This window comes from Dama dama, chromosome 9 (assembly GCF_033118175.1).
Source record: "Dama dama isolate Ldn47 chromosome 9, ASM3311817v1, whole genome shotgun sequence".
In the NCBI taxonomy this organism is placed as follows: Eukaryota; Metazoa; Chordata; class Mammalia; order Artiodactyla; family Cervidae; genus Dama; species Dama dama.
The window spans coordinates 48362379-48388426 of record NC_083689.1 but is presented as its reverse complement, the minus strand read 5'-3'; the positions used below and the strand labels follow the sequence as shown (position 1 = coordinate 48388426).

The 26048-nt window shown below is 47.8% G+C and overlaps 1 protein-coding gene across 1 annotated transcript in view; it reads left to right on the top strand.

The window, feature by feature from the left end:
- The first annotated feature begins 22204 nt into the window (after positions 1 to 22204).
- VDAC1 (voltage dependent anion channel 1) overlaps positions 22205 to 26048 on the top strand; it is a 30436-nt gene continuing 26592 nt past the window's right edge. The window contains exon 1 of the mRNA XM_061151306.1: positions 22205 to 22259. The gene's annotated coding sequence lies outside the window, so the exon portion shown is untranslated. The remainder of the gene's footprint in view (positions 22260 to 26048) is intronic.

Below are 26048 nucleotides of genomic sequence, written 5' to 3'. Positions count from 1 at the left end.
CATGAGATGAAATCCCTCCGTGTCTCCAGCCAGGAGAGACCATAGCTGCTGCAGGTGACGCCTCATCCAGTTTCAGCAGGTCAACCCCACCCTAACCACCACGTTGGGAGAGTAGATTAAGCATTAAAAACGAACTAATTAGTACTTCAGGGTAGCTTCATTCAGAAAATTACCGCACCAAGGAGGTGTCTCATTTAGAACCGACTTAATTAAAAGACACTTGGTAAATTCCTGTAACAGATGAAGACAGCACTTTCCAGAAATGCCATAATTGAAAAGTTTTTACTGCGTATATCAAATGGTTATTAAAACTTTAATATCCTAATTCCTTAAGAATGCCGTTGCCAGTGACGAACAGCAACCCTGGCAACAAAGGAGTCAATTGTTCCCTCCTCTTGGCTCTGTGAACCTCAGGAAGTCGTTACTTCTCTGGTGGACTCCGATCTGCACATTCTTAATTGCCTGTGAGTACATGCCAGCTCCGGGAGGAATCCACCATAAAGATTATTAATGGGAAGAAGACTGTTTCTAACTGGTTGACTTCTGGTTTAGGGAAAAAAAGCATGGCAGGGGTTGGTTGAATATCTGCCATGTGTGTGGGCTGTGGTCTGGAGGGAGCACAGAGATGCTGAGTGAGTTGTCCAAGTTGCCCAGTAAGCTGGAGGTTGGAAAGGAGGCCTTGCCCATCAGTGTGTGATGGCCAGGCTTGGCTCCTGCCCCAGATGCGGCCTGAGGCAGGCAGGATGAAGTGAGCAACGTGCTCTGCGCCCCCCACCCTCACTTGAGGGCTTCCTTCCAGTCTAGTTCTCCTGGGACCCAGCACTTCTCCCTGGGGGAGAAGGATGGGGACCAGGCCTTCCCTCAGGCACCTGGCCCTGGTGTGGCTCAGGGGAAGAACCTGGCAAATGGTGGAAGGTTGGGCAATGGGTCCATTGACCCAGGGGAAGCTGACAAAATGCAGACTCTCCCAGGCTTTGGGAGGCAAGGGGACTGAGGAAGCTTGTGAACAGGGTGGGGGCCCTCTCAGAATAAACAGACACCTTTTTGCTGGCTTGCTGCGGGGCTGGTAAGTGGTATGACCATTCCTCACTTCTGTTTCTTCACCTACAAAAGAGGTGGAAGCACCACGAGAGCCTGGTTTGGAGATTGTGTGATCTGAATTTGAATCTTGCTTAGTTGTGTTTTTCGGTATTTGGAGCCTCTGTTCCTTAACCTTGCAAAATGGGGTATGTTTCCCCAGGTCATGCAGGTGAGTCAGCATGAGCATATTTGAGGGTACCAGGCAGGGCTCAATACATTGATTGGTTTTGATTGTTCCTACCCCTTCTGGCTTCCTTGGTGGTTCAGAAGGTAAAGAATCCGCCCACAACGTGCAAGACTCGGGTTTGATCCCTGGGTCGGGAAGATCCCCCAGAGAAGGAAATGGCAACCCACTCCAGTCTTCTTGCCTGGAGAATCCCGTGGACGGGGCAGGCTGGTGGGCTACAGTCCATGGGGTCGCAAAGAATCAGACACGACTGAGGGGCTAACACACACACACTCACCCCTTCAGCTGGGTTTGCAGGAAGAGGAAAGGGAGATGGTGTGCTTGTGTCACACCCAGATGGCGAGCAGGGGGTCCCGGCTGACTTACTCACCAAGGCTCTGACAACAATCAGGCCCTCAAGATGTAACTGAGGAGGGTTGGTTATTGGTCACCCAGACCTGTTCAAGCACCCCAGGGTGTCTTTTCTCTCACACCAGCAGATGGAGCTCACAGTGGGTAGTGCAAGGGCTGCCTGCAGACTCTGAGAATAGGCTGAGTGCAGTGCTCCATGGGAACCATTGGAATCAGCTGGCCAACAACCTCATCAGATGGATGGGGGTACTAGGCGCAGGGAAGGCATTTCAGGTTCCCATCCGGAGAGCCACAGCTGAGGTCCCTGGTCCTCTGGACACCCCCACCCTGTCCTTAATGGTTCTTTATTCTTTAAAATTTTATTTTTTAAATAGCTTTATTTTATTTTTCTTAATTTTTATTTTTTATTGAAGTATCATTGCTGTATAATATTATGTAAGTTACAGGTATATACAATGATTCACAATTTAAAAAAAGATTTATTTATTTATTTGGTTGTGTCGGGTCTTAGTTGCAGCACCCAGGATCTTTGTTGCATCTTGCAGGATATTTTGTTGCGGCCCAGGGATTCTCTTCTTGTGGCGCTCAGGCCTAGTTGCTTCACGGCATGGGGTATCTTAGTTCCCCGACCAGGGATTGAACCTGTGTCCCCTGTCTTGGCAGGCATATTCCTAACCACTGAACCACCAGAGAAGTCCCCACAGTGGTTCACAATTTTTTTTTCACAGAAAAAATAATTTTATTATTATTATTTTTTTCCATTTATTTTTATTAGTTGGAGGCTAATTACTTTACAATATTGTAGTGGTTTTTGCCATACATTGACATGAATCAGCCATTGATTTACATGTGTTCCCCATCCCGACCCCATCTCCTGCCTCCCTCCCCACCCCATCTCTCTGGGTCTTCCCAGTGCACCAGCCCCGAGCACTTGTCTCATGCATCCAACCTGGGCTGGTGATCTGTTTCACCCTTGATAATATACATGTTTCGATAATGTTCTCTTAAAACATCCCACCCTCACCTTCTCCCACAGAGTCCAGATTTTTAAAGGTAGTGCTGTTGCAAGAAGGGGGACCCCTTCCAGGGCTCGAAACTGGGCTCTTGTCTAATACTCAGAAATGAATTGTCCGAGGAGACACATGTGCTGACAAAGCAAGAGATTTTATTGGGAAAGGGCTCCCGGGTGGAGAGCAGGAGGGTAAGGGAACCCAGGAGAATAGTTCTGCCACGTGGCTCACAGTCTTGGGTTTTATGGTGATGGGATTAGTTTCTGGGTTGTCTTTAGCCAGTCATTCTGACTCAACCACCTTCCCGGTGGTGCAGGCCTTGTTCAACAGAGATGGATGCCAGAGAGAAGGATTCTAGGAGGTGGTCTCCTTTTGACCTTTCCCGAACTCTTCCTGTTGGTGGAGGCTTATTAGTTCCGTGTTCCTTACCAGGACTTACTGTCATAAAACAACTTATGCAAATGGTTACTATGGTGCCTGGCCAGGGTGGACGGTTTCAAGCAGTGTGCTTCCCCTAACAGTACTCCTTTTATAAAGTATTGGCTATATTTCTCCATACTGTACAATATATCCTTGAAGTTTGGTTATTTTTATTGGAGTATAGTTGCTTTCTCAGTGGTTCTTTTGCGGGGGAGGCAGCGAGGTCTTTATCCACCTGGGTCATTGCCCCTTGTCCTACTCTGACCCCTACCGCCCATTCACCCAAAGCCCATTCACTATGAGTCCGGCAACACCCTCATCCCCAATTTGACATATTTTTAATATTCCACCTGAACAATTTTTTGCATCCTGTAGTTTTTCAAGGAGTTTCTTAAGCCATTTCTTATTTATGACAGTTCTGCCTTAACTCAGGTCAACCGGTGAACTTGAGAAGCTTCTAGGAATAAATGAATGAGACCTTCTCTGTCCTGTCTTGATTTGCTGAGGGAGGTTGTGTGAATGGTCACATTGGTACTCAGGGAGGAAGAAGAAAAAATATCCCCCCTCCTTCAAAACACAGAATAAATTACAACAACAAAAGTAGCAAGAATAAAAGAATTCTGTTTCTTGGAATAAGTGTTTCTTGTTCCTAGTTGTAGGGACCCCCATTTTCACCTTCTCATACGGTGCTGATTCATCAGAAATAGTGTAACCTTTACAAAAATTTCATCTGAGTGAGATATTTATTTGCAATGGTGTTTGAGTACAGTATTTTTTTCCTGTGCTTTACGTGTCATAATATTGTCCTTATTTTAAGATAATATGCATGCTCTCCTGCCAAGGAACCTTTACACAGATGCAAACAAACAAAAATTCCTTCATATTCTGAGAAAATGAGGCACAGCCTGGAAAAGGAACAGGAAGGAGAAATCAGTCTCAACTTGGGTCACAGACATATGGCAGAAACGTCTGTAAAGTCAGTGCACAAAGAAACAGTGGGCCTGGGTGAAGGGTCATGTTGGTAGGACCACTAAATAAAGAATAATCAAAAGATAAGGAGAAAAAAAAGAAGGAAATGGAAGACCTTGGGAGAAAGTCATTCATGTGTAGAAGAAGGGGCACTCCTTCCCTGGTAATTAGGAGAACACCAAGAATTTCTCACTCTCCTTATTTTCCATTCCCTTTCATCTCTCCCCCCTGCCCAGAGGAGGGGGGATTCCTGGAGGGACTTGGAAGTGTAAATGGGGCCCTTTCCTCTAGCACATTCCCCGAAGGAGTCACTGAAGAACTAAAGGGCTGAATAATTTAAAAGCAAACTGTACAGCCAGTAGAAAATAGAATTATTAACTTTCTGGAAAGGGAAGATGTTTCAAAGATGGAAACAGGGGATGAAAATGTAGACCAGTAGGTGGTGGATTGACTAGGTCTGAATTTCCATATGTAAACCAAAACCAAAACAAAACATAATTGAAGGGAAAACATGCCTGAAAGCTTTAAAAATGCACCATTTGAACCAGTAATTCAATTTCTGGGGAGTCTTTGCTAATGAATAGACATTACACATGGAATTTGGTTATGTATAAAGTTGTTTATTGTAGAATTATTTATGAAAGCAGGGGGAAAAAAACAGAAAATAACCTGAACATGCTGTGATTGAGGAATAGCGCAGCCCATTGAAAAGAATATTGTGAAGTCATTTTAAATGCTCTTTGTAAAAATGTTCCCTGAGAGGCAGTGATACAATGCATTAGCAACACAGGCTTGGGGTCGACTGGACCTGGGTAAGAAGTCAGGTGCTACCTGTGTAACCTTGGGACTTAATCTCTCTCCCTAAGCCTTAGTTTATACATCTGTAAAATGGGAGATAATAACAGCACCTACCTTAAGGGGTTATTGTGTCACATGAAATAATTTTGATAAAGTACTCAGCTCAAAGTAAGCCCTCAGCTGTCACATATTATGATTATTATTACTTTTGTATAACATAGAAAAATTATCTCTGTTCATTCACCTTAATTCAGCAAATATTTATTGAGGTCCTATTTGTGCCAAATACTGTGCTACATACTGGAGCCATAGCTCCAGCTATTAAATAAATTAATGCTAAATGAAGAGAAGTCAGAAGGAAGGCATGCAGCATGAACATAGACATGTTAAAAAATAAAAGATGCCCGGGAGGAAAAAACAGATGAAAGAAAAATAAACCAAGGTGTTAGCTGTAATTTCTTTGGATAGTGAGGCCATTTGGTGGTCTGTCCTTGCTACCCATTTTTCTTTAATGAGTATGAATTTCTCTTATGAGTAGTGACAAAGTTCCTATGTTTTTAAAAAGTCAGAGAAAAATGATGGAGCGCACTGATTAGCCATTTTTTTTTACACTATTCATATCATTTATTTATTGACATATAGTTGATTTACGATGTTGTGTTAGTCTCTCGTATTCAGCAAAGTGATTCAGTTATACATTTATACATATATTTTTTCAGGTGCTTTTCCATTATAGGTTATTACAAGATACTGAATATAGTTCCCAGTCCTATACCTAGTAGGACCTCACTGTTAATCTGCTTTACATATGGTGCTGCCTATCTGTCGATCCCAAGCTCCTAGTTTATTTCTCTCACCCCTTTTCCCCTTTGGTAACCTAAAGTTTGTTTTCTATGTCTGTGAGTCTGTTCCTGTTTTGGCAATAAGTTTATTTGTATCATTCTTTTTAGACTTCACATATAAGAGATATCATTTGATATTGGTCTTTCTCTGCCTGGCTTTACCTCACTTACTAGGATAATCTCTAGGTCCAACCATATGGCTGCAAATGGCATTATTTCATTCTTTTTACAGCTGGGCAATATTCCACTGTATATATGTACCACATCTTCTTTATCCATTCATCTGTCAATGAACATTTAGCTTGCTTCCACGTCTTGGCTATTTTCCATGGTCTTTTCTGGATATATGTTCAGGATTGGGATTGCCAGATCATATGGTAACTCTATTTTTAGTTTTTTAAGGAAATCCATGTTGTTCTTCATAGGGGCCGTACACTATTCATATCATTTTTATTTTAAATCATGTGATATATTACCTATACAAAATGAATACATTTTTCAAACAATAAGTAAAAATTATTCAGATATATTCTTCCCTGCCCCTCAATGAAAATGAAAGCAGTCACATGACTTTTTCTGACCATGCTTGCATAATTAAAGGTCCTGATTAGCCTTTTAAGGGCCAGCATCACACCATGAACTAAGGAAATATTCAGTACTTTTGGTCACAAGACAGTGAGGAGGCAGCCTCAGGACAGTGGCCTGGGAGGTCCTGAAGTCTTTTCAGTCATGGAGTTCCCTGCTGTGGGGCTGTGGCCTGGAAATGGGCAGGAGAGCGTCTTTTCTTTCTCCAACAGGAATGGTCCTTGGAGGCCTGGCTCCACCCCCTGCACTGGAAGCCTTCCCAGTCTCCTGGGAACCTCTCCTTACCCCATCCTAAACTTCTGTTTGGAGAGAACTTGGCAGCTCCTCTGATGTCACCCTCCCCCCCAGCTGTGGGACACTTAGCGAATCTCTGGTGCCTCTGTGTGGGCAACCCACCCGGGCTGGCAGACCGGTGGGCTTCTTTCCTGCGTCTGCAGTCATGAAACATCCAGCTCTATGAATCAGGGTTTCTTCCCTGCTCCAGCAGGTGGCTTTTCATGCAAAAAGCATCCCTTTGTTCCCTTTCTGAGACCCAGTTAGGTATCAAAGGCTTCCTTCCCCGGGGAGATGCCAAGAAAGTGGCCACCCCACTGCTCTGGGGAGGGGCAGAAGAAGGGCTCCAGGGGTCAAGGGCACTTCTTTGGTTACCAGTCCTGCTGGGTGCATGCATTCCTCCTTCCTTCTTCTGGCCCTCACTCCATGCATTTCTAAATAGGATGAGTAGAGGGTGGGGCAGTTGGGATCACTGCCAGGACTGGGACAGTGCAGTCAGGACACAGGCTCATTGCAAAGTCAATGAGTCTTCGTGGTGGCTCTCCTCATCATCCCACTTCACAGATAGGAAGACTGAGGTGCTGAGACATTAAGCTACATGTCCAAGGTCACCCCTTTACTAGGTGGTGGAACTGGCATGAAAAGCAAACCAGGTGTGATGGACCAGTCAGCACAGAATCTTTAAGGAGACTGGCTTAGGTTTGGACATAGAACTGGGGCCCCGCAGCCTGAGTTCTGACCTTCGCCAAACTCTTCAGACCTTGGGTAAGTTCTTTCATTTCTGAGCATGGTAGGCAGAACAGTGTTTACCACCTGCCTAAAATGTATGGGTCCTAGTCCCCAGAACCTGTGACTACATTCCCTTACATGGCAAACGGGACTTGGCAGATGTGCTGAGTTAAAGATCTTGAGATGGGCCTGGATATCCCAGTGGGGCCAAAGTAGTCAGAAGGCTTCTTCAAGCAGAAGACAGGAGAGTCCGTGGGAAGAGGGGACACACCAGAGCAGAGATGAGGGAGGTTAAGAGCTGGTACGCCCCAGGCGCTGGGTGAGTTCAAGAGCCAAGGAAAGCTGACTGCTGCTAAAAGCTGAAGAAGGCAAGAAAATGATTCTTTCCTAGATCCTCCTGAAGGAATGCAGGCATAGGGACACACTGATGTGTGGACTTCTGACCTCCAGAGCTGTAAGATAATAATATTTGTGTTGTTTTGAGTCATTAAGGTTGTGGTAATTTGTTACAGTGGCAACAGGAAACAGATACACAGGGTCTCAGCCGTGCCCCTGTAAACAAGCCTCAGAGTGGCCAGGGGGGGCCAACACACTGCACTTTCTCCACAGGCGGCCAAGTCTCAGCCAGTGGGGCCTGGAGTTATTCGGACTGATTTTGTAGGTTTTCTTTGGGCTTCTTGATCCCTGGCTGCATTTCCTCATGGAAGGATCTGTTGCTTTGCCTCTTGTTCCCACTGGGGGGTGCCCTGTGATGAGGGCTGGGAGGAAAAGAGTGAGGGAGGCTTTGCAGGGCGGGCCTTGTTGGGGGTTGCTGGGCCCTTGCCTTGAGACCAGCCCCTCAAAGGTCAATACTGCCCTCTGGCTCCCATGTATAACTAGAGCCCTTGCTCTGGCCTCGCTCCCCAGAAGGGCCTGGGTTGAGCGCACCTGTAAAGAGCGCTCTGCTTTCTATTTGGCCCGGTTCTCTGCTGTGTTCCCAGCACGGGCACAGCGACTCTCACGGAGCAGGTGGTCAAGAGTTGTTTGTTGAATGAGTGATACAGTGACACAGACACACAGCTCAGCAAACCACACCGTCATCTCTGTACCAGGACACACACTTAGGTACCTACATGCAAGTGAGCACACCAACACACACCCAGGGAGGAATGTGCACACACACACACATATAGCAATGTGTACACATGCACCTTAATTCAGCAAATATTTATTAAGGTCCTATTTGTGCCAAATACTGCACTGCCTACTGGAGCTATAGAAGTAAATAAATTAATGCTAAATAAAGAGAAATAAGAAGGTAGGCATGCAACATGAACACAGACATGTTAAAAAATAAAAGATGCCCAGGAGAAAAAAAAGACGAGAGAAACATAAACCAAGGTGTTATCTGTAATTTCTTTGGATAATGAGGCCATTGGGTGGTCTGTCCTTACTACTCATGTGCACACACATATGTTGTTGAAATTCACACGTGTTGTTGAACTCCTCTACTTAAGGAAGAGGAACCTCTGTTTTGTGGAGACAGTTGAGATGCCAGCTAGCTTAGTGGGGCCTTGGAAGTTTTCATGAATCAACTTGTTGGGCCCAGCAGCTGAGGAAGACTAGGCAGGAAGGAGGGGGAAGATTTCCCATTGATAGTTGGTGGGTAGCCAGATGCTGGCTGCCGTTGGTGGGTACACACACCTGCACACCACGGGAGCTAGAGTTGGGCATGGGGAGGGACTAGGACCCCCACAGATGTCTGAGACCACCTCCCTCCAAGGGGAGATGAGCCCCTACAGGTTAGGCCTTGAATCATAACCCACCTGGGATCCTGGAGAAAGCCCAACATTAGGGCCTTCTCAATGTTGATCTGATATTTTAAGAGACAGGGCAGGAAGGCAGGGTACTGAACAGAAAAGAGCCTGCTTGGGATGGGGAAAAGGCTGGCTTTGAGTCCAGGCTGTCATTGACCAGCTGGGTGACCTTGGGCTAGTTGATGAGTGTCAGCTTCCTCATCTGTGAAATAGGCTGATGAAGGCACCGACTTGTCAAGGGTGGAGGGAGGATTAAGAGTCAGGTGCTTAAGTTGTTGCCAAAGAACCAAAAATGGTCATAGCCTAAGAAAATCGAGGCAGTCAATACAAAGTCTACTCAAGCCATCCTAGACCCAAATAACTGGGGAGAAGAAGAGGAACCCCCACAGCCTAGAATCCTGCTCCAGGCAGGTTAAATCCTGGGAGGGGGATAACCCACGCTGACCAGGTACAGACTTGCTGTGTGACCTTTAGTAAATTGCTTTGCCTCTCTGAATCCCAGCTGTCCCATTTGACCTCATGAGGCTCAAATGAGACCATGTATTTGAAATTTTAGGATAAGTGAGGAATTCTCACTTAGTTGGGAGCATCTCTGGCCATCCTAGGATAGTCATTATTTTTTTAAAAATTATTTTAAAAAAGTCTATTGTGTGCTCGCTTCAGCAGCACATATACTAAAAAAGTCTATTGAATTTGTTACAATATTGTTTCTGTTTTATGTTTTGATTTTTTGGTCATGAAACATGTGGAATCTTAGCTCCCCGACTGACCAGGGATCGAACCCAAACCCCCTATCTTGGAAGGCAAAATCTTTAACCACTGGATTGCCTGGGAAGTCCCGGACTTGCATTATTGATGATACCAGTCTGCCAGGCCAACTGACCCTTAGTCGCTGACCACAGTCCTCCTGACCCTTAGTTGCTGACCACAGTCCTCCTCCTACCTCTCACAGCAGGCTCATGGGTGTTCACTGAGGCTGTTGACGAGATCCAGTAGCACCAGCTGGGCCTCTGCAGGCCTGGCTTCAGTTGCTCCTGTTTCCTCATGTAAACTCAGGACACGGCCCAGACAGGGTCCCTAGCCAGCATGGCTCCTGGAGCCCACATGTCCTGGGTGTCAAGATGGCGAGTCCCCAGTCTCTCGGAACATCCTGGATTCTGCCCTCTGTGAGCTCCCTCCTGGAGGTCAAAATACGGGGGAAATACAAGTCGTGCAGGCAGATGAATCAGGGCCTGGCCAGACGCTCCCTGCTGGCACCAGTGCTGAGGGGGTCTCACCTGCTGACCCGGTGCTCCCATGGCTGGACCCCGGGCATGTTCACCTTCCTGGTTCCTCAGCGTGGCCTGTGGGACTGTGGGCTGCTGAGACGGGAGTGGGTTGTAAGATTCAGAGTCACTGACTCGGCGTCCATTGCTGCCCCCCGTCTTCTCACCAGTCCTTGCTGAGGAGGCCCAACCCCCCAGGGCCTGGTCCCCTGCCAAGTCCACACTGCCCAGGGTGATCGGGAGGGGTGGCTGCCGCCTTACGCCGTGGTGATGGCTGTCCGACCTGGGTCACTGGTGCCGGGTCGGTGGGTAGCCTTGTCTCTGAGCCCGCCACGCCCTCCCTTGACTCATTCGGAGGCAGCACTTCCACGAGGGTTTTTGGCCTCTGAATTCACCTTTGGTTTGGTTTCTGCTCGGGCAGCTCAGAGCAGTTTTGTTTTTAAGTGCAAACCCACAGAACTGCTTTCCCCTTTCTCTGATCCCCCAAAACAAACAAAGGATGTTGGTCTGCATTTTGGTTTGTTTTGAAGCTGAGGGAAATGGGTCACCTCAGGAGCTTCGAGGGTGGCCAGGCTGGTCAGGGAAGCATGAGAGTGTCTGGGGAGGGCAGGATGGGGGCCCCGGGTGGCGCCTCACTCCCTCCCAGGGCGGGCTGGCCAGCCCACCCCGTGTGGGCCCTGCTTCCATGGGGTTTCCAATCACCAATGGGGATGCTTGGAGCTGGGGACTCCTCGTGGGGCCAGGAAGGGCCCCGCGTAGACGGCAGGAGGCCTGGGTGTGAGGTGTGCCTCTGAGGCCCCTTGCTGTGTGGTGTCAGGCAAGGCCTGCCCCTCTGTGAGCTTTCATGTCCTCCCTGGTGAAACTGGCATTGGGCTCCACGTTGCACTCGGAGGAAATAAAGGTAATTCAGAGAGAAATGCCTCCCTGGAGTCCCCTCTTTATTATTTTTGGAGTAGACACTATTGGGTAACTGGGTTTTTCTCTAAAGGGCATTTGGAGGTAGAGAGGTAGTGACTTCTCTTAAGGCATGAGCACTGTCTGCTCAGAGGGTTCTCTCTTGGTCATCAAAGGGGAGGTAACTTTCTCGTGGACCCCAGGAACTAAGGCCCCACACCTGGTCCCAGGAGGGACCTATTTCAGTGTTCCTGGAGCTCCCCACCTACAGGAGGTGCGCTGGCACGCCTTGTTTTCTTAGTTGACCAGATCACAGGTCTGGGGGAATTGGCTTTGTATGTGTGTGACAGGGGCGCTCTTTTTGGGATCCCCTGCAGCCCACTAAGGTCCACGTGGGGTCCAACCAGAAGCAATCTGAAAAATTTGGGGAAATGTCTCTGGGCAGACACCCCACACTCTTAGGGTGAAGAAAAAAAAAAAAAAACACACATCTCTAGTGGCTGGAGGCTTGGAGAAGGCAATGGCGGCCCACTCCAGTGCTCTTGCCTGGAAAATCCCATGGATGGAGGAGCCTGGTGGGCTGCAGTCCATGGGGTTGCTAGGAGTTGGACACAACTGAACGACTTCACTTTCACTTTTCACTTTAATGCATTGGAGAAGGAAATGGCGACCCATTCCAGTGTTCTTGCCTGGAGAATCCCAGGGACGGGGGAGCCTGGTGGGCTGCCGTCTGTGGGGTCGCACAGGGTCGGACACGACTGAAGCGACTGAGCAGCAGCAGCAGTGACTGGAGGCTAGTACCTTAATCCCTAGGACTTAATCCCTGAGTCTCCTCCCGGCGACTCAGCAGCCCCTTTTGGCCTGATTCTATCGCCATCTGGTGGCCAATTCTCTAATAGCAACCGGCTCTCCACCAGGCTGTAGAAGGTTCTCAGCCCTGGCTGCGTGGTAGATCACCAGAGAGAGAGAGCTTTTCAAAGTACTGGTCACCCAGACCAATTAAATCGTCATCTCTAGGGGTTGGGGCTGGCATTGGGGTTTTGTAGGGCTCTCTAGGTGATACCAATGTGAAGCTGCGGTTGGATATCACTGTAGCACCAATAGCTTGTTTCCCTGGTCCTCAGCCCATCAGCTGGGAAGGGTGTGGGGAGAAATTCCAGACACTTTCTGAAGAACATGCTTCACTTCCCTTGTGTGGACTCGCTCCAGTGCTCTGAAAATTCAGAGGCAGGCAGATCAGCGAGTCATGACCAGAACCATGGAAAATGTGGCAAATAAAGAATGTGTCTGTGACTGAGCCTTTACATCAGTGTCTGTTGACATTTTGCTGAGGGCCACAGGTTTTCTATGGGCATTTGTTCATTTTATGCTTTGTCTCAGTGATAATATTCACAAGTCAACATAGACATGTCTTGCATTACCTGGAGGGCTGTTAACTGACTCTCTGGTTGATTTTTGTTAATTTTTTTGGTATAAGAAATATTGTCGTGGTTTTAAGATGCAGAACTGTACAAAAAGATAAACTCAGAGAGAGAGCAGTCCCTCATCATGACTTCTATCCATTCCCCTTCCCTCCTCCTTACTATCCTTTCCCATCTTCCCTTGTAGGTAAGCAACTTGATTGATAATTAGTTTCTGCTTCCTCATTTTTTTTTTCCAGAATGAGCAGATATACATATATTTTTTTATACTCCTTTTTGTCTTCCATGAAAAAGTATCATACCATAGATACACTTTTGCCTTTTTTTTTGTTGCTTAGTATCTTTTGGGAATCAATTTGTACTAATTTCCTCATTTTTGTTTATAGCTGCATACTATTCTGTCAAGTGGTCACATCAGAGTTTATTCAACCACTTTCCTATGCATGAACACTTAGTGGTTTCCAGTATTTTGCAGTTACAAACAATTCTGCATCATATAATCGTGTACGTGCATATTTCGCATTGGAGGTGTAGCTTCAGAGTAAATTCCTAGAAATGGGTTGCTGGGTCAGAAGGAAAGTACACATGTAGTTTTGTTAGACAATATATTAGTTTCCTAATGTTGCTGTAACAAGTTGCCATCATTTTGTGGCTTGTGAAATTCTCTCAGTTGTGTCCAACCCTTTGCAACCCCATGGACTATACAGTCCCTGGAATTCTCCAGGCCAGAATACTGGATTGGGTAGCCTTTCCCTTCTCCAGGTGATCTTCCCAACCCAGGGATAGAACCTAGGTCTGCCACATTGCGGGAGGATTCTATACCATCTGAACCACCAGGCAAGCCCAAGAATACTGGAATGGGTAGCCTATCCCTTCTCCAGGGGATCTTTCTGACCCAGTAATTGAATTGGGGTCTCCTGAGTTACAGGCAGATTCTTTACCAGCTTAGCTATCCGAGAAGCCCATGTCGTGGCTTAAAGCAGCATGAATTTACTGTCTTACAGTGTTCAGTTTAGTTCAGTTGCTCAGTCGTGTCTAACTCTGCTATCCCATGGACTGCAGTAAAGTTCTAGAGGCCAAATATTGGAAATGATTTCGCTGAGCCCAAATCAATGTATTGTCAAGGTCATGTTCCCTCCAAGTTTCTAGGAGAGAGTCTGTCTCCTTGCTTGTTCCAGCCTTTAGACCTGCATCCTTTGGTTCACGGCCTCTTTCTCCAATCTTCAAAGCTAGCATGTAGCGCTATTCAGTCTACTACAGGTAATACATGCTTCCTTGAACTAAGTGGATTTGATCCTTACACATTTATTCCAAGTCTTCATTTTCCCATCTATAAAAGGCAAGTATAAGACCAGAAGGTTTTTGAGGTTCTTCGCTGTCTAAAAGTGAAGATCCTATACCTGGGTTTAGTTCTGTCTTAATCAACTGGAATGGTCAGTAATGGCTGCTTCTAAATCTGACAAGGTGGTCATCCAGGGCTGCCTTGGGACACAGTGTGAGGTCCTTGTGGTCCATATCATGAGTGACAAGTGATAGTAAGGAAAGTGGTGGGTGACGAGGGCAGTTTTCCTGTGGGGTCCCCTGGGCTCCCTAGGGGTGAGAACTTGTTCTAGAAAATCTGGGCTTAATTCATGATTCTAGCACAAATGGAGCGGTGAGGAGAAAACTTTTCTACCCCAAAACCTGCTGGCCTGAATTTTCTTCTTATTAGAGCCACCAAACAGACCTTGAGAGGCTGTGAGTTCCCTGTCACCAGGAAGTTCTGAACAGAGGCCGAATGACTAGAAGATATTCCAGGAGGATCTGTGCATTGTTTAGGGCCTCACTGTCCAACATGTTAGGCACTAGCTACCTGTGCTATTTAATGCTTTATGCTTATCTCATATAAGTTTAAAAAAACTTAAACTTTTTATTCTGAAATAATTATAGATTTGCAGGAAGTTACAAAAACACTGCAGAGGTCTCATGTACCCTTCACCCAGTTTCTTTCAATGGTTCCATCTAACATTACTGTAGTACAATATCAAGACCAGGAAACTGATGGTACAATGTGTGTATAGTTCTATATCATTTTCTCACATGTGTAGCTTTATGTAACCACTGCCACAATCAAGATACAGAACTACTCCATGGCTTTGACTTCCCTGGTGGTCCAGTGGCTAAGACCCTACACTCCCAGTGCAGGAGACCCAGGTCCTGGTTGGGGATCTAGATCCCACATGAGGCAACTAAAATGCCACAGCTAAGGGCTTCCCTGGTAGTTCAGTTGGTAAAGAAACTGCCTGCAGTGCAGGAGACCTGGGTTCAATCCCTGGGTCAGGAAGATCCCCTGGAGCATGAAATGGCAATCTACTCCAGTAATCTTGCCTGGAAAATCCTATAGACTGAGGAGCCTGGCAGGCTATAGTCCATGGGGTTGCAAGACTTGGACATGACTTAGTGACTAAACCACCAAGAACTGGCCTGGCGCAGGCAAAAAAAAAAAAAAAAAAAAAAAGACCCAAACTACTCCATGGCTATGAAAATCTCTCACAAGTTTCCATTTTATAGTCACACCCATCACTCTTTCCCCCACCATCCCTAACCCCTGGTAACTACTAACCTGCTTTCCAATCCATAATTTTGTCATTTTGAGAATGTTATATAAGTTAAATTATATATGTGTAATCTTTAAAGTTGAATTCATTAGAATTTAAAAATTCAGTTCACATTTCTAAGCTCAGTAGCTACAGCTGACTAGTGACTATCACATTGGACAGCACAGATGCACCGCTGTTTCATCTTGTAGAAAGATCTATTGGAAAGTGCTGCTTTAGGGAATAAGACCAGATCCATGGTTCACTCATGCTGATTCATAGCTCATGTCACCCAGGGGTGTCATGAAATAGAGAGTCCTGAGTATATTACTCATCTATTGCTCTTTAATAAGTTGGTCCCAATGTAGTGACTTGAAACAACAGTCAGTACATTGGGACATAATAACCTTTATTATCTTGCATAATTTCTGGAGGTCAGGAGTTAAAGAGTGACTCAGCCGTGTAAACAGGCTCAGAATCTTTCATGAAGTTGCAGTGAAATATTGATCAGGGCTCAGTGGCAGGCCTGCGGCTGGAGGACTGGCTGGAAAGGTGGTGCTGCCTGTTGGGGTGACTGGACTCATTGCCCAGGTCTAAGCAGTTTCCTGGGATGTGGGGTTTTAGTGTGAGTTAATTCTAGGACTGTCCCAGACAAAAGAGAACAGTTGTAAGCAGGAGGACTCAGTTCCTCCCAATGTGGGCCTCTTTCAGGGCTACTTGAGTGTCCTTATAACACAGCCATCTTCTCCCAGAGTGAGCGATACTAGGGAAAGCAGGGCAGAAGCTCTGAGGTCTTTTCTGAGCTGCCTTGGAAGCCATATGGTATCACTTCTACTGCTTTTTCTTTTCATGAGAAGCAAGTCACTAAATCCTCTGGTCCACATTCAAGGAGAGGAGAACTAGGATTCATCTTTTGAAGGAAGGACTGTGAAAGAATAAGTGGACATATTTTAAATCCTCTGAAGTGAAAAAAAAGGGAAAGTGTTAGTCACTCAGTCATGTCTGACTGTTTGTCATCCTATGGACTTTAGCCCACCAGGCTCCTCTGTCCATGGAATTCTCCAGGCAAGCATCCTGGAGTGGGTAGACATTCCCTTCTCCAGGGGATCTTCCCTACCCAGGGATCAAACCCGGGTCAGTTCTCCTGCATTGTAGGCAGATTCTTTACCGACTGAGTTTAAAAGGGGAAACCCTTTTAAACCCTCTACACTGACCTATACTTGAGATCCAGATTGGGCAAAGGGGGAAGAGCCCAGGAATCCATACTTTATCAAGGTTCCCTCTTGACCCCTGATGTGAGGTCCCATTTGCCCATCTCAAGGTCCTGTCCCACCATAAGATGTTGGGCATCCCACCTACCTCAGTGGACACTCACAGCAGAGGAGAGGGGGAGGGCAACTCCAGGCTGGTGAGATTGGTGAGCTGACCATGATTCCAGAAACTCTTATTAGATTACTAGGAGGCCTTTTCCCACAGGATGAATGAGCAACAAATGGGGAACCATTTAGAAAACTCTCCCCACACTGAAACATTGAATGCTGTTACAAATGACCGATACCAAACTACACAGCAACAAGGAAGAAAAACTTATGACACTATATATGTATACTTGAGGGATGGCTGAAATGCTATAGCAGTCCAGGGTCAAGGTCTGGAGATGAATTTATTATACAAACATGAACATAGCTGCAGTTATGGTAAGAGGGTGGGGACAGATGGTGAGTAATGCAAAGAAATGCGTGTTAGTATTACTTTTATTGTCATTTCAATAAAAGAGGGTCGTTCCTTCTTCAGACCTCAAATGTCACCTTTCAGAGGCCTTTCCAGTCTTCTTGGTTAAAGCTGGTTAAAGCCCCTTGGTTAAAGACTCTCTAGTTTTTGGTATCTCAGTGCCTTGTCTGTGTCCACATAGCACTCGTTACATTTGAAAATATGCTGTCTCTCCCTGCAGCCTCTGAGCTCTGTGTAAAAGGCAGGGAGCTTTCGTCCCCTGCGGTCTCTCCAGGGCCAACACAGTGCCTAAGACATGCTTGTGGATCAGGAACTGTCGAGTGAGGCGTGAAAGAGGTGAGGTCTGTGAGGAGAGGAGACTGCAGGTGAGGGAGGCAACAGAGACCTCTCATGGCTGCTGGGGGAGGGGAGGCTGGGAGTCAGCCTAGTCCAGTGGCCCCTGGTCTGTGGATGTCCGAGACCTCCTGGGGCACCCACTCTTGAGAATCTGATTAAACTGGTTTTCTCAGCTTCGGCACTGTTGCTCCTTTGGGCTAGATAACTCCCGCTGTGGGGGCTGTCCTGTGTAAGATGCTTGGCAGCGGCCTTGGCCTCTCTCCAGTATCCACCTGAAGCACATGCTCCCCTGTGGTGACAATTTAATGTCTCTCCGGATGGTGCCAGGTGCTCCCTGGAGGTTGCCCTTGGAGCTGGATGAGAAAACCAGCCCAGCACCCTAGTGGCCTGAAATCTTTGAAGATGAGCTGCCAGTGTAAATGCGGGAGACTGATGCCTGTCTCACCTGTCTCACAGGAAAAGCTTCTTAGAATTTGTTGTTCAGAGGCCTCTTGGCGACGGGCACGACATGTGCTGCCACCTGTTGGTGGGTGGCTGGGAGTGCACTCTTGGCTCAACCAGCCCTGGAACACAGGGAAGCAGCTTGCCTTCAGGTGGGCTCCGTGGGGCTCCAGTTCAGGACCTCTCCCTAAGGCTGGGCCAAAGTGAAGTGAAGTGGCTCAGTCGTGTCTGACTCTTTGCAACCCCACGGACTGTAGCCTGTCAGGCTCCTCTGTCCATGGGATTCTCCAGGCAAGAATACTGGAGTGGGTTGCCATTTCCTTCTCCAGGGGATCTTCCCGACCCAGGGATCAAACCTGGGTCTCCTTCCTGCATTGCAGGCAGATGCTTTACCCTCTGAGCCACCAGGGAAGCCCAAGGCTGGGCCAGGGAAGCCCCAAACGAGGCCAGCCAGGGTGTGGGGCAACCAGGGAAGTCAGGGGGAATGGGACATTTTCCTATTATTTTGGTGAAATATTTAATGATGTACTTGTTAAAAAAAAAAATCAGGTCAACTTTATTGATTGTTCTCTCCTCTTCTCAGATTCTCCTTCCCCCATGCTGATTGGTGCCTCCAATAGCCAAACCCAAATTCGCTGTCTTTTCTATACCTGACCCTTCTCAGAGCTCCCAGCTCAGTACGGACAGCATCAGCCCCTCGATACACAGCCAGAAGGATCACCTCCATCACTGAGCCCTACAGACTCATCTACCTTCTCCACCTTCCCCACCTTCACTGCTGTTCTCACCATTGTCTGGGCCACACTCATCCGAAGCCTGCACCAGTGCAGTGGCTCAGCTAGGAGGTTCCTCTGTTCCATTTGGTGTTGCCTGGGGCCATGCTTGTGGTTGCATTTAGCTGGGAGCTTGGCAGAGCTGGAGTGTTCTAGATGGTTACCGGGGATGACAGTGGGGGTGGGAAGGCAGCTGGGCCTCTCTCTCCAGCAGGGTAGTTGTGCTTCTTATTTGCAGGGGACCAGGCTACAAACTGTGCTGGGTCTTAGCTGCTGTGCGGGCTTTTCTCTAGTTGCAGCAAGTGGGGACTACTCTAGTCGCGGAGCATGGATTTCTCACTGTGGTGTCTTCTCTTACGGTGGAGCACAAGCTCTAGGCGCACAGGCTTCAGTAGTTGTGGACATGGGCTCAACAGTTTGGGCTCCCGGGCTCTAGAGCACAGGCTCAGTAGTTGTGGTGCATGGGATTAGTTGCTCCATGGCATGTGGAATCTTCCTGGACCAGGGGTTGAACCTGTATTTCCTGCATTGGCAGGCGGATTCTTTACCACTGAGCCACCAGGGAAACCCAGATCCCTAGATTTTAGGCCAGTGTCTGGAAAATAGCAACTTACAGTCAATATTGGCTGAATGAATGAGTGAGAGGGACAGGACGAGGGCAAAAAGTAAAGCATCTTCCTAGACAGTCATCCCTCCTTATAACACACAGATCTTGATGAAGAGGGGTATTAAAAAATGTTCTGAATTGATTTTATTTAATTTACACTGGTTATTTAACACCAGTCCTCAGGGAACTGGTGTTCAGAGCAGCCACACCCTGAATTTCTTCCTGTGAAATTACGTAAGGTCACAGCCATTCTCTGAGGCTGCTGTTCCAGGATCACTCGGGGTGCTTGTGAAAAATGCAGGTGCTTTCCCCACCCCAGAAATATTAACAAAGAAGCTTAAGGGGGAGGCCCAGCCACCTGCACATTCCACCAGCCCTCCAGGTGACTCTCATGTGCACTTCATTTTCAGAAGCATCACTTTTCCATTTCTGTGTACTAAGTTTGGATTTTCTTGGGCTGGTTTTTCCCTTAGGCCACCTGTGTGTCTTTTAAGGGATTGGTAACTTGATTTATTTATTTTCCCTGAAAGGCTTTGTGAATAAGCTGTCCATTCCATAACCTCTGGAAAACAAAGTGTGTTTCCTTACCTTCTGCTGAGTGAGGCTGAGGCTCAGGGTCATGAGGAGGTCATGACGTCCAGTCCTCTGTGGTTGGGTAGGATGATGCTGAAACCACACCAGGCAGGGAGGAAGCCAAAGTTGGTTCTCTCCTTCAGATTTGCTGTGGGTGGAATAATGAGTTTTGTGTTTGGGGCTTAGGGAAAGGAGGGGTGAGCTCCTTGGGTGGGGGTGGAGGGTTAGCACAGTTAAGGGGAAGCAAGGATTTCCCCAGAGGTGAGGAGGAGCTGGGGAGCAGTTAGGGAGGGAATAAAGGGACTTATCTTCTTATGTAAGACTCATAGAAGAGCTGGTTTTATAATGCCAGGGTGGCAAGGATGCTAAGTTTAGATTTGAACCTGAAACTTCAAAACTTCGTGAGGCATCGGAAGCTGCTGTCTTCGGCTGTGCTGACTGTGGCTGGAACTTTGTGGCTCTGCCCTGGTGTCTGCCCTGGTTGGGACCACACTGCCTGCTGGGTCGACCCCTGCTGGGTCGCTGGGGGAGCTGGTGGGCAGTGGAGGAAGGAGGGTCCTAACAAGTTTTAGGAAAGCTCAGGCATTTCCAGAGAAAACCCTTGCTGGTCAGCCCGTCCTCCACAGTCTCCCCTCCAGCACAGACTAGAGTAGTCACAGAGCAGGGGACAGGAGAGACTGGGGAGGGGACAACGGCAGGGACACTTGGGCTTCGAGCTGGTTTGGCTGCTGACTTGTCTTCCTGTCACTGCCTACACGGGAAAGAAAGTTCTTCCCAGCAGCTGGGAAAGAGGAGTAGAGGAAGCAGCTACTGTCCAGCTCCTGGAGGAAGCCTTGGGGAATAAGAACCAGCAGGTGGAGTGGTCCCAACCAGGGCAGACACCTGGTCTGACAGCAGACCACAGTCAGCCAGGAGAAACCAGGAGAGGCCAGTTCTTGGGCAGTGTGTGTGTGTGTGTGTGCCTGTGTGTGCAGGTGTGTGTGTGTGCATGCATGTGGGGGGGGTTCAGGGTACTCTATGTGTGTGTACATGGTGAGGTTCAGGGCAGTGTGTGTGTGTGTGCATGCATGCATGTGGTGGAGGGGTTCAGGGCACTGTGTGTATGTGTGTGTGTGTTTGTGTGTGTGTGGTGGTGGGGTTCAGAGTACTGTGTGTGTGTGTGCATGTATGTGTGTATGTGGTGGAGCGTTCAGGGCACTGTGTGTGTGTCTGTATGTGGTGGTGGGGTTCAGGGAACTGTGTGTGAATACGTGTGTGTATATGTGGTGGGGGGTTCAGAACACTGTGTGTGTGTGTATGTGGTGGTGGCATGTGTGTGTGTGTGTGTGTGTGTATGTGTGTATGTAATGGTGGGGTTCAGGGCACTGTGGGTGTGTATGTGCTGGGGGGTTAGAACACTGTGTGTGTCAGGGGTGGGGTTTGGGGGTTCAAGGCTGTGTGTGTGTGTATGTGGTGGGGTTCAGGGCACTGTGTGTGTGTATGTGCTGGGGGGTTCAGAAGACTGTGTGTGTGGGGGTGGGGTTTGGTGGTTCGGGGCAGTGTGTGTGTATATGTGTGTGTGTGTATGTGTGTGTGTATGTGTGTGGTGGAGGGTTCAGGGCACTGTGTGTGTATGTGGTGGGGGATTTGGGGCACTGTATGTGTGTATATGTGTGTGTGTGTATGTGTGTGTATGTATGTGGTGGAGGGTTCAGGGCACTGTGTGTGTGTCTGTGTGTGGTGGGGGGTTCGGGGCAGTGTGTGTGTGTGTGTGTGTGTGTGTGTGTGTGTGTGTGTGTATGTGGTGAGGGGTTCATACAGTGGAACATTAGAGGGAGTATGATCCACAGAATGATTCCCACTGTTAATACCAATTGCAAGTTGCAAGTCTGAGATCTCTAAGACAGTCCTTACATTTGATAATTCACTAGAAGGACTTGGCAGAACTCACTGAGGGCCATTAAACTTCCTAGTTGGCCACACAGAAAGAACACAGATTAAGATTAGCCAAAAGATGAGAAACACGATGGGGCAGAGTCCAGGAGGGCTGCAAACACAGAGCGTCCCGCTGTCCTCTGCCAGTGGACTCCTGGACACGGTTAACTCCTCCAGCGGTGATGTGTGACAATACACAAGGAACACTGCCAACCAGGGAAGCTCCCCAAGCCTTGGCGCCCCGAGATTCACTGGGGCTCTGTAATCGACTGCCCACTCAGCTGATAGCAGCCTCCAGTCCCTCTGGACGTCGAGCTGATATCGTGAGAGTCAAAGCCCTCACCCTCAATCACACTGCTAGCTTATCCTGCCTGGCCAGTCCCCACCTTGAATCACACAGGATAAACCCTGTGGCCTAACCCTTGCCCTATATAAAGATACTCCTATCTGGCATGACACTGCAAGGGCTGAGATTTCTTTCCAGCAGTCTAGGGCAAAGGTCAGAGCTTTCTTGGGTGCAGATTAAATGCTAAACTACATGGACAAATTAAGCAGTCCCAGCCTACTCCACAGCTGTGAGTCCGTTCTTTCCAGAGGATTCTCAACACATGGAGCCTGATTCCTAGATGTCCAGCCATTAGGACAGAAAACAGCTGTCCCCAAGGTGTGCAACCTGCAAAGAGGGCTGGTAAGTGACTCTAATTCAGTCCCCTTTCTTTATGCCCCGTATGTCTCATCATCTATTCAGTCATTTATTTACTCACCGTCTATTGAACATCTGCAATGTGATTGGCACTCATTCTAGTCGGGGAGGGGGGAGGACAGATAACAGAGAGCAAACCAACTATTAAGTCATTTATTAATTAATTTAAATTTTTATTTTTATTTTTTTAAATTGGCTGCACTGGGTCTTAGTTGCAGCACACAGGATCTTAGTTGTGGCACGCAGGATCTAATTTCCCAATCAGGGATTGAACCCAGGCCCCCTGCATTGGGAGCGTGGAGTCTTAGCCACTGGACCTGCAAAGGTCCAGGGAAGTCCCCTATTAAGTCATTTAAAATGTGCTATGTGCTACGGAACCCACTCCGGTAATCTTGCCTGGAGAATTCCATGAACAGAGGAGCCTGGCAGGCTACAGTCCATGGGGTTGCAAAGAGTCAGCCATGACTGAGCAACTATCACTCATGTGCTATGGAGGGGAAAAGGGCTGAGCTGCAAGAAAGGATGGAGAGGAGAAAGGAAGCTGCCTTAGACTGTGGGTGGGGAAAGGCAGCTCTGAGAAGGCCCCACTGAAGCTGAGGCCCAGAGGATGAGAAGCCACCTGCTGTGGGAAAAAGCAGCAGACAATGCCTGGCAGAGGGATACCTGGGCCTTAGCTGCCAGCTGACACATCCAAACAGATTGTGAGAAGTTGCCCAGAAGCAAAAACACAGGCCTTTCCTTGTGGTGGACACAGTCTTGGCAGGACCCAAGGCTCCGTGAGCTGCGTGTGGGCGGAGTTTAGCCCCGCGTGTCCCCTGCTTGTGGAGTGTGTAAACCACTTGCCCTGCAAGGCGGGCCTGGACAGACAGTGCCTGGAAGCCAGCACCTCTGGGCAGCCCTCCCATGATGGTGCCAGATACAAAACCATTTAAACTTCATTTGACCTCACCCACAATTTAAATAAAAGCAACCAAGTTGTGCCTGTTAGCAGAGTCTGGGATGTAGAAATTGTGGGACTTCCCTGGTGGTACAGTGGATAAGAATCTGCCTGCCAATGCAGGGGACACAGGTTCCATCCCTGGTCCAGGAAGATTCCACATGCTGCGGGGCAACTAAGGCCGTGAACCACAACTACCGAGCCTTCGCGCTCTGGAGCCTGTGCTCTGCAACAAGAGAAGCCGCTGCAATGAGAAGCCTGCTCATCACAACTAGAGAAAGCCCATGTACAGTAACAAAGATCCAGTGCAACCAAAAGTAAATAAATAATTTTTTTTTTTAAAAGAGCAACTCTTGGTTTAAGTTGCCGACACAGAGCCGTCTCTCAAAAAAAAAAAAAAAAAAAAAAGAAATTGGAAATTCTTCATCAAACCCCAGACCCTCTTTCAGTAAATGAAAGTGCTGGGGAAGAGGCAGCTCCATTTCTGCCTTTAGGGAAAAGCAGATGTGTCCACTCACTGGTGGGGTCTGGGAAAGGGTTTCCTATCCCTTGCAATAAAAAGGGGCCCTAGCTGAATTTCTCCTGGTATTCTTCATCTCTCTAAGGAGCCAGCACATGCTGAGCAGAGGAGAAACTCTTGCTTCTCTTAGCTCAGAGGCCTCTGGTAGGATTCCAGTACACGTCCATCCAACTTACAACCCCCACTCCCACCCCCACAACCCACACCCATGTACACAAGCACACACACTGGTGTCCCTCGTAGGGGGCCTGACAAGTACCAGTGCCCGGCCTGGATAGAGGCCTGGGTTGGCCACACAAGGATAGGAAGGTCTGTGCTCCAAACTGCAATTAGCTTTATATAGCAGGAGTCCCTGCCTCTTTTTATTGTTGTTTGATTTTTATATGTTTACTATGTTATTTAAAAGTTGGAAAGTAGAGAATGTAAAAGAGAAAAGTCACTTGGAATCTTGTCATTTATTATGGACGGCATGTTTGTGCTCCATGCTCCCACCACCCCCGCCTCCCGCCAATTCAGTTGTTGAAACCCTAATCACCAATTTGAAAGGTCTTGGGAGGAGTGGCCTTAGAGAGGTGATTAGGTCAACAGAGTGGGCCCCCACAATGGGATTCATGCCCTGATGAAAAGGACAGGAGACACAGGATCTTTCTGCCTCCACATACCAAGGAAGACCCTGCAGGGACATAACTAGGCAGAAGGCTCTTAGCAAGAACCTGGGCACGCTAACACCTCGATGTCAGACTTCCAGTCTCTAGAACTGTGGTCTTGTTTAAGCCACCTGGTCTTCTGTTACATATAGCAGCCTGAGCTAAGACAGCATTGCAATAAATCATTTTTAATATGGTCTTCCAGGGGTTCATGCATTAGTTTCCTATTGCCATCATAACAAACTGTCATAGGTTTAGAGGCTTAAAACAATTGAGATTTATTATTTTACATTTCTAGAGGTCAGAAGTCTAAAATCAGTCTCACTGGCCTAAAGTTAAGGTATCAGCAGGGCTGGTTCTGTTTAGAGGTCCTGAGGGAAGAATCCATTTCCTTGCTTTTTCCAGCTTCTCCAGCTTTTTCCAGCCTGCATCACATGGCTCATGGCCTCTTCTTACATCTTCAAAGCCAGCCCTGTAGCATCTTCTGGCTTCTCTTTCTCGCCGACCTCTGCTTCTGGTGTTACATCACCTTCTCTCACTCTGTTGTTATTGCTGTTGTTCAGTGGCTATTAAAAAGCAGAGACATCACTTTGCTGACGAAATCTGTACAATCAAAGCTATGGTTTTTCCAGTAGTCATGTATGGATGTGAGAGTTGGATCATAAAGAAAGCAGAGCACCAACGAATTGATGCTTTTGAACTGTGGTGCTGGGGAAGACCCTTGAGAGTCCCTTTGATTTCAAGGAGATCAAAGCAGTCAATCTTGAAGGAAATCAAGTCTGAATATTCTTTGGAAGGACTGATGCTGAAGCTGAAGTTTCCATACGTTGGCCACCTGATGTGAAGAACCAACTCATTGGAAAAGACCCTGATGCTCAGCTCAGAATGACTGAAGGCAGGAGGAGAAGGGGGCTACAGAGGAAGAGATGGTTAGATAGCAGCATGGATTCAATGGACATGAATTTGAGCAAACTCCAGGAGACAGTGGAGGACACAGGAGCCTGGCGGGCTACAGTCCATGGGGGCCAAGAGTTGGACACGACTTAGTGACTGAACAACACCTGAAAGGAGGAGGAGGAGGGTCACTCCTCCAAAGGATGACGTTTAGACTTGATCTGGGTTTCTTAGTTTGCGAGAGAGGACCTGATTGGCCGCTCCTGGTGCCCATCCCCAACCCAATCAGCTGTGGCAGGAGGAGCGGAGGTGGGCTGGCGGTGTGGCTCTTGGCGGTGGGGTAAGCCTGTTAGGACAGGCTGCCTTTACTCAGCTCTTCTACAGGACTGCAGTGGGGAGGGGTCAACACTTGGACCTGAGGGCTTCTGTGACCAGCCTGATCCCTTCACAAGTTTTCTGAATGTTTACTTCTATGTCTCCCATTTTAAACTCACAGTTAGTTCAGTCACTCAGTCATGTCTGACTCTTTGAGATCCCATGGACTGCAGCACACCAGGCTTCCCTGTCCATCACCAACTCTCGGAGTTTGCTCAAACTCATGTCCATCGAGTCGGTGATGCCATACAACTGTCTCATCCTCTGTCATCCCCAACTCTCACATCCATACATGACTAACGACCCTCTAAAGTTGAAACTGAGAGACTAGACCTCTTGCTCAGGGCCACACAGCCAGTATGTGACTCAAAGGGCACTCAGGTGGATTAAACTCAAAGTAG